We start from the raw sequence: 9919 nt of genomic DNA, 5'->3' as shown, positions 1-9919 counted from the left end.
ATCAACGGCCGTGTGAACAGCCCCATAGAAATACATGCAGCCGTGTGATGGCCGTTAAAAAACAGCCGTCACACGGACTACATTTACGTTAATCTGAATATGCCCTATGTCACAATTATAGACAAAACAATCTAACAAAACTAATAATACAGTAACAGTTGTACTGCTCATGTTTTTTTTAAGCCCATTGGGGAAACATCAGGAGAAAAACCTGTCCCTCCCCTTTAGCAGCAATCACCTCCACCAAATGTTTCCTGTAGCTGCAAATAAGGTTTTGCACAAAGTTGAGGAGAAATTTTAGACCATTTCTTCCTGCAAATGTGGTTCAGCTCATCAATATCTCTGGGATGCCTTGCGTGCGCAGTCCTCTTCAGGTCATGTCACAGCTTCTCAATAGGATTAAGGTCAGGACTCTGATGTGGCCATTCCGAAACACTAATTTTCAACCATTCTTTAACTGATTACCTTGTGTGCTTTTGGTCATTGTCTTGTTAGATCACCCAACGTCTCTTCAACTTGAGGCCATGGACTGCTGCCCTTACATTCTCCTGTAAAATATTTTGATACCCCTTTGAATTCATTGTTCCCCCAATGATCGCAAAGCATCCTGGCTCTGAGGGAACAAAGTAGCCCCAAACCATGATGCTTCCTCCACCATGCTTCACAGTTAGGATGACATTTTGGTGTTGGTGTGCAGCCTTCTTTCCTCCAAACACACAGTAGCATTGCACATTTGTGCTAAAAAGTTCCACATTTGTCTCATCTGTCCATGGAACATTTTCCCAGAAGGATTGTGGAACGTCCAGGTGACCTCAGGCAAACTTATGATTCTTTTGAACAGCGGCAGCTTCCTTCGTGGTGTCCTTCCATGAACATCATTCTTGTTCAGTGTTTTTATAATATTGGAGACATGAATAGAGTTTTTTGCACTTTGTAAGGTTCTTTCTCACCTCTTTCAGGATTGCTCGTCTTGCTCTCAGAGTTATCTTAACAGGACACCTTCTCCTAGGGAGAGTAATATCCATCCTGAATCTTCTCAATTTGTAGACAATTTGTCTAACCAGGGATTGATGTTTTTGTCAATACTTTTGCAGCCTTTTCCAGTTTCATGGTCAAAAGCTGCTTGCCTCAAGACATGTTTCACACTAACCAATCTTTCTTGAGAAGAACGGATATGTCAGTATTCAGGCTTTGTGTGCCTCTATTTTTTTGGAAAAGCACCTGTGATACCCACACTTCCAATCTCTCTTAATTGAACACCTTCTGACAATCAGCTCTTGGAGAAGTCATTAACACAGAGGTTCGAAGCCTCATGGCATAGATTACGCTAGATGTTGAAATTGTTCTGCAGGAATATTGGTCCATGTAGACAGTAAAGCTTCTCGCAGTTGCTGCTAAAGTCCATCAGTCCTTCTGCCATAGGGTGAACAGCTGCCATGAAGGGATGAACTTGGTCTGCCATTCTTAGGTAAGTCCTTCTGTTCAAATGTCCATCAACAGGTATCAGAGGACCCAGGGTGTGGCAAAAAAACATTCCTTACACCATTACTCCACCTTCATCACCCTGAACTATTGACACCTGACAGGAAGGGTTCATCGATTCATGCTGCTTGTGCCAAATTCTGACACTCCCATCAACATGGTGGAAGAGCAATCTGGATTCATCTGACCAGGATGTTTTTCTACTGCTCAGTGATCTAATTTTGAACACTAGAGTCTTGTCTTTCTCTTTCCACTTAGACAGCAATGGCACTGGAACTGGTCATCTGCTGTTATAGGTGATCCTACTAATTACCACTAAGTTGTGCATTTGGACACGTTAGTTGAAGCACCAGCGTTGTATTCATCATTAATTTGCTTGACTGTGCACCGCAAATTCGTCACAACAATTCTTGACATCCTCCTCCGACCCCGTTCATCGATGAGTTGCTGATGTTCACAGGTTTCCCTTTCAATTGATGTTTTTTCTCCATCACACCATTCTCGGTATACTCTTGGCACCGCTGCCTGAGAAAATCCCACAAGATTGAAATACTGTTCCCAGCTACTCTAGCACGGATGACCATGACTCCTTCGAAGTCGCTCAGATCGCTCGAATTTCCTATTCACATGGCAACTGATCCACGAAAAACTTGATTTTTTGCTGCACTCTGAGGTCACGTGTCAAGGAAGGTCCAATTGTGAAAGGGCAGGTGTTTCTAATGTAGCCATTCAGTATATATATCACCATCGCTCTTATTTTCCTTTTGATACAGGATTAACAAAGAAATAGCAACCTATTTTCTTGTTTCACGCAGACTTCCTGGTCGGTTGCCACGGCCTGCCACAAAGGGAGAATAGGTTGTAAGTCTAATATTTTCATCCATACCTAAGGAGTTAAAATAATTAGTGCCAGTAGCATATACTTTAATGTCTTGCCAGCCCCACACCCCGTGTATTCCGACAGCCTCCAATCTATTAGGATTAAATATAAACTGTATCACAATAGGGGCCGCGTCAGAGCTCAGAAAGCAACCATTACGTTCCTATCTCCCCCCTCCATTTCTTCACCTAACTAGGGCCGCTAAATACTGGGGCCATTAAGGAATTAGCTCGAGAAACTGTCAGGGGCTGAAAGGCTCTCTTAACAAGATCACTCAATTAACAGCTGGGGTGAACCCAAGCATGAAACACTTCTCAATTCCTCTGTCTCTCCTGAATACATAATTACCAGTTTCTCCCCTCTATCATTTCGGCTCATGGATTAACAAGCATCGGAGGAGTGTAATAGTTGGAGCGGTTTTGGGGGGGGGGGGGATTGTTACGTTTGCTCGCAGCCTACATTGTGATGCAGAAATGGGTAACTTAACGTCCAAAGTGGCCCCATTCAGATGGCCAAATGTACTCAACACCCCTCCAGTCAGTCCTCACCTGCCCAAAGCTCTCACCAGTCTAAAGGAGCACTTACAAAAGCAAAGTCCAAGGTTCTGGGTCGTTCGCCTATTCTATCTTTGAATAAAGCTATGCATACAAGTGTAGACATGTCTTAGTGATATACCACACTGAACTTGGCGAAAACCAATAACTTGTTGATCTCTGACAAAATATAATGTCTTTTCCCACCATCTGCTCTATAAGGTGTAGACTTCAAATTTAATGTGAACGGTTTAAGGCGGCCATGGACAGTAGACATTTGTTGGAAGACTTTGATAGTGTCTGGAGGATCCGGCTATCATGGTGCCCAAGGCAGAGGTTTCAGGATGTGCCCCTCACCACCACCACCCTCACTCTCTTTTTTTCTATCGCCCAATTCCCTCTACAGGGAAGAGATAATTGTTTAAATACAGAAATCATCTGGTGAGACAAGACTACACAGCTATTGAAACATCTATTCCAAATCAATACATTAACTATACTCTGTATTTATTGGAACAATGATTGCAGGATCCGGCATCTTTTTAACACCAAAAAAGACATTGAACACATTTTTTATGACTTCACCTACTGAGTTATATTAGGAGAAACAGGGAGTATATGGGGCAATAAAAAGAGTTATAGGGAATGCTTGCAGAGTTACAGCAGGAGTTACAAATCCTACAACACAAGACATTTTATTTGCAACCACATTGTCTGCTTCCAGACTTCCCGATGAAAGGGTAAGTTGTTGTGTAATACCTAATGACTTCAATAATGAAGACAACTGCATATACCATGCTATGCCAATGGCCACATCATGTCAAAAAGTTAATATGGCCAGATTATAGGAAGGGCAAAAGAGTAGAAAGCTCTTGGTCCTCTACCACTTCCATAAACTGTCCAGGGCATTCAGTCATGTTTGCTTCCTGGGTTGTGTCTAGGTCAGGAAAGCAGATTCACCCATTTCCAAGGGCGTACATACCATAGAGAAAGACCAAGGAGCCTCTGAGTCCTTTTGAAAAAGGGGGCCCAGCCCTGGTTATTTCCATCTACTTTGATACTGGGTGGCAAGAACCTGTGGGACTCCAAATGGAACAGTCACAGAGGTGGAAAATTGGCACAACATACCCCTGCATATGTCTCCTGTATTGGTTTAGAAGTTCTCATGCATGTAATCTAACTTTTTAATTTTCCTCTTTTTAAAGATTACTAATTCGTAAAAAACAAAACCATGAAAAAACAATAGAAAAATTCTACAGTCTCCCATAATCCCTCAAAGTCTAACAAGGCTAAACATAAAATATTCAATATTTACCAACTTTTATTATTCTATAACTATCAAGTGTTTGTGTCCTTTAGACAACCCTTTATCTTGGGCCTTTTTGGGGATGTTGAGGACACTTAGGCCCTGTTCACATTGAGTTTTTTTGCAAGCGGAAAAATCTGTCACAAAATTCCTTCCTGCCAGCACTCTCTTTGCAGCGTTTTTTTGCGGCGTTTTTTGGCCATAGCCATTGAGCGCCGTGGGCAAAAACGCTGCGAAAACCGCTTTCTCTGCCTCCCATTGATTTCAATGGTAGGTCAGAGACAGAAACACCAGAAGAAAGGGCATGACGCTTCTTTTTCCCGTGAGTGTTTTTTTCCGCTCGCGGGAAAAACGCCTCCGTCTCCCAGTGAAATTAATGCGAGGCATTTTCGGATGTTTTGTGGCGCAGTTTCCAACTCGGTTTCCGCATCAAAAACAGTGCCAAAAAACTCAGTGTGAATAGGGCCAGTGGTTCTTCCACTTAGGAACCCAGTCTATTAGCTAAAGCAGATGGACTCATACACATCTGTTGATTTCAAAGGGCTCCAATAATAGTGCATTTTGAATGAGCATTCACGTTGTAGTGCTTTTGAAGATAACACGCCCCATTTTGCTATTTTCTTGTAGAAAAAAAAATTTTGTAAATGTTTTCAATACATACATACTGTACTGTATGTGCTATAGACTCTTTGCTTTATATGTTCTGATGAAGGTGTTAAAGTGAAAGAAAAGAAGATGGGATAGATCTCTTAGCGCTGCCCTGTATTCTTTCAAAGTAGTAACTTACAACACTGGTAAACTAATATAATCAACAAAAAAACGACATTATACTAGTTTACCAGTGTTGTAAGTTACTACTTTGAAGGAATACTGTATCTGGCAGTAGCAGTATAATTTTTCCCTACAACACCCACCATTACCCCATAAAAAAAATCTTCCTGCGATTTTAGATATTACCATTGAAAAATATATGAAGAATTGATGACTGAGGCTATAGGCATACATAAGGACTTGAGCCATATCCACGGAGCTTGAATGGAGGTCCACAATACTCTACAGCTCCGTACTACAGAGCCATAGACACTCCATGTGCCACCATATAGTGCCGCCATAAAGCACCGTATTATGGCGTTATTCTCCCATAGAAGAAAGTCTTTTAGTGGAGAACAGCTCCATAATACGGCATCTAATAGAGTAGACACAATTGTTTTTTGTCAGATTTCGTAACAAAAACCTCTGTCTGCCTCAGTATGAAATTGGAGGCATATGGAAGTAGGGCCCTATAGACATCTATGAGCATTGTATTGTGATTGGAGGTTATATGCAGCTATAATACGGTCATGTGAATGAATCCTAAGAGTTGTGGGAGAGAATAACAGAGATATTCATGGGATGAAATTTATGGTTTAATACATTGTATATAAATAAGGACCTATATGGAGAATCCGGAATATATGATTTGATGTTTTACAGGAAGGTGCTATATAGAGGAACATCAGGGGTGCCGTATACAGAGGAACCCGAGAAGAATCTCTAGAGGGTAAATTAGTTATAGAGCGGGGCTATATAACACAATATAGGAGATGTTATCCATTAACAGGAGGCTGTGGATATATAATGCTGTATTCTCTGTAGAAAGGTCTCCGGCAGGGAAGCGGCTGCTGTGAATTACAGACAGAGGATTTACACGTCTCATGCAGCAAAATGAAGTGCCCCTCTTTCTCATCCATCTTCTCCCCGGCTCTGTTCCTGTGAGCTATGAGGGTTTGCTGGGAACAGTCCGATAATTGAAATCCCTTCTCGGCCAGTGCCGGCACAAGGCTGGTCAACGAAGAAAACATTTTTCTTTCCCTCCAGTCCCCCGACTGCTCTCCCTCCGCCTCCAGAGCAACTGTACTCCACATATTGCTCCATTTCCCTTCGGCACGCACTCCAAGCATTGATTACCCGCCTGCGCCATCTATCACCTTGGATAGCCGGCAAATTACTCTGCTCCCAACATTCATTTTTCACCATCCTGCCTCCCTCCTAATCACTTTTTGTGCTTCTAAGGCTGTTTATATCCAGTCTCCTACTGTCGCACCTGCATAACACAGCGTTCATTAAACTGCTCTAACATATAAGGTGGTGCAGCACGGCTAAGAACAGAACTGGACCCATATTATAAAAATATTGATCCTAAAGATGCACCCATCTAGAGCTGTGTGCAAATATACCATAGAAGACCCCTAACCCTATAAAGGTTGATTATTTTTTATCTAGTCAATCACAGACAATGGTATGTCCTCTAGTTGCCCTTATATACAGAAGAAACCAGTGTTCTCTATTCTAAAGCCAATATAACACAGACCAGAGAAAAAACACAAAATTTGAACTTAAAGAGTAAAGAAAATTAAATATTTTTACTGCCTTGCTGTAGTGTTCAAGGGTCAACGCCAGACTGGGGCTCTATGGGCCTACCAGAAGCAATGATTCTGAGCAGTCCACCCTCCAACTATACAGAACATGTCAGGCAATGTTCATATCTACGTTTGAGGCTCCATTAGGGGCCCTACGTTGCAGATCCGGTAAAGCCACAGACAGCCTGACGGGAATCAGACAGAACCCATTAAAGTCAATGGGTTCTGTTGGTTGCCGATGGTGTGCGTGGTTCAACGGAACCATTGCTTCCGGTTTTCCGTTATTCTGCTCCTCTGACGGATCAGAACAATGGAAAGCCCCAATGCAGGTGTGAACAGAGCCTCACATCCTTTGTAATTTCATCATAATCCTTGTAATCATTGTACACACAAGACATACTGGACCATCAATAAGATCTAATAGGTTATTTGTGAATCATCTCATAAGAAATTGTCCTTAGTGGCAAGTGACTGGCTCCAAAGTCACCTCCAAATGGAGTTGTCGTCTGAGGGACCTTTGGGGCTGTGATATTTTACTGTGTCAAAGCCTGAGCCCACCAAAGGATCCTCTGGTACTTTGGTGAAGCAGTCTGGCCCTGTATGGGATCTTATCACTTGATCTGTAACCCAACAACTAAATTGTTGGTTTCTCAATGACTAATGATCCTAATATTTGACTATTAAATATTACTTTGACAACTACACAGCCCATACTAACCATACAGCCCATACTAACCATGAGTATACTAGTGCCATCAGGCCAAGAAATCTAGCATGATACTGATCATATACTATAAAGGGGTTGTTTGCTTCAGGCAATCCATTTTTGTTAGAAGGATCCCTAGACAATAAGTTGATCACAGGGTGTCCCACTGCTGCAACCCCCATCGTTAAACTATAGTCTATGGGAAAAACACGGCAACTAGTGTTTAGATCCACTGCAAAGCCATCGCAGGAAAGATGAAGTATTACATGTGCCCATTTAAATCCGTGGGCTGTCAGTGTAATGGACAGGCTGGGTCCTCCAGAGGGAAAAAGACACTCTTTGTAGCAGCTCACTTAATCCCAAATGAGGGATTAAGATATTTGACAAAGGGGTTTTCTAAACCACAAAACCCCTTTAACTTTTCCTACCTAAATTAGGTTGGATTCAATCCTGGGATCATGAGTTAGAGCAATAATGGTTAATTTCCATCATCAGAAGCCCTATGTGGCCTAATTATTGACTTAGCGGACAATTCAGGATGTTTATGGCCAAGTTAAGGCTACAACTACATGAAAACTTTTGTCTTTACTATCCCAAGTCCAAGCGCATAACAAGAGCATGTAATGCTACTGAGATTATGCCACATAAGAAGGACAGTCAGTGATGGATTATAGGGAGGTGAAAAGGGGCAATTACCCCATGGCCTCCACCATCTAGGAGATTCCTCCACTATGCCCTTGATTCACAGCAGGATCTGACTACAATTCTCTGATGCTTGGCTTGAAAACAGAGCTAAGGACTTATCTGGGTATTGCATATCACTATTGTTCAGGCACTGTACAGTATGGTGGTATTATTAGGGTACTGTATGACCTCATTATTTGAGCATTAGGTAGCTCTGGTATTGTGCACTGTGATGGTATTATTTGGACACTGTATGGTACTATTACTTTCTCCATTTATGGTAGTTTTGGAAAGACCATTTTTGTGATTGTCCTGCTGTTTGTAATGTTTTAAGATTTTTTGGGGGCTGCTCACATCTGCGTTAGGGGTCCCTTTCGAGGCCTCTGGCACAGATTACAGAAACCATGAAGGAGACCTGACAGAACCCATTAAAGTCAATGGGTTCCGTCTGGCGCCATTGGTTTTCTGTCAAGCAACGGCCCCCTATCTTCCGGTATTCTCTGTGTTCTGCTTCTATGACGGAACAGAACGACGGAATCCGGAACGCAGATGTGAACGAGCCCTTTAGTTGTAAAATGTTCATCTTTCACCTAGTTTGTCTCAGCTATTCTGCCTAGCCTTGGTTGTAGAAAAGGAGACACACAATGCATTGCCTATCATCCTAGTATAGCCACCATTACAGTGGGTTGTTTCTTAAGTAAGTATTAAAAGAAATCCGGCAATGTTGGATATCTTACAAATAAGATCGCAGATCTTAATGCATTTAAGTGGGTTGTGAACTCACATCATGCTCAATATCCATGTAGCCCGTGAGTGGGGCAAAATTAAGAATATCCTAGCATAATAGCAATTTGTCTTGAGCAATGTATTAGGTAAAGTTGGCCAAGACCATAAAGATATTATTCCAATCAGACGAATGTTCCAATGTGTATTCCTTATGGGGACATTTATCCAAGGCCAGTTTTACACAAAGTGGGGCCCAAAATGCTGTATTACTGTATCAATAATGCAGTCAATTCAGAAGTCAATGTGCAGAGTACTGCATTGCTGATTTCTACCACGTCCAGGAGTGTTGCAAGCCGCAAAGGATATGTTCCCCCTCTCACACAAAAACATCATCTATATACATATACAGTTATTATATCATACCACTATACCAGATTAAATATTACCTGCATACTGTTACGGAACACAACTCACTATTATAAGACCAATATTACCAATAATAATACAATATAAGGACCAAATAATACCACCATACCATAACAACATAGTGACTGAATAATATCCCCATACTGTTACTGAAAATACCTCCGCACCATAACCACATAGTGACTGAATAATATCCCCATACTGTTACTGAATAATACCTCCACACCATAACCACATAGTGACTGAATAATACCCCCATACTATTACTGAATAATACCACCACACCATAACCACAGTGACTAAATAATACCCCCATGCTGTTACTGAATAATACCGCCACACCATAACCACATAGTAACTGAATAATATCCCCATACTGTTACTGAATGATACGCCACACTATAACCACATAGTGACTGAATAATACTCCCATACTTTTACTGAATAAAAACTGCTATACAAAGACCAATATTACCACCATATAGTGCCCATATAGTGATAGATGCCAGTTATACACAAGAGTCCTGCAGATTACAGTGATTACATTATTCAGTGACTCACAGGTGATGTTTTCTCTGATTAGAGTCGTTCACTTTCCCTTTTTTTCTCCCTCCATCCCAGACCACTGTGACGAGTTGTTCCAGCCACGACTCGTCTCCGCAGAATTTGACCCACAGACATGTTGGTTTTTCGCTTTTCCAGCATCATCCCCACTTATACCCCATCCTCTAAACAAACTCGTAATCCACAGTTCACCTATATGGTAATAATGATCCC

The sequence above is a fragment of the Rhinoderma darwinii genome, chromosome 8, assembly GCF_050947455.1.
Source record: "Rhinoderma darwinii isolate aRhiDar2 chromosome 8, aRhiDar2.hap1, whole genome shotgun sequence".
Lineage (NCBI taxonomy): Eukaryota > Metazoa > Chordata > Amphibia > Anura > Rhinodermatidae > Rhinoderma > Rhinoderma darwinii.
Note: the sequence above shows the minus strand (reverse complement) of the source record.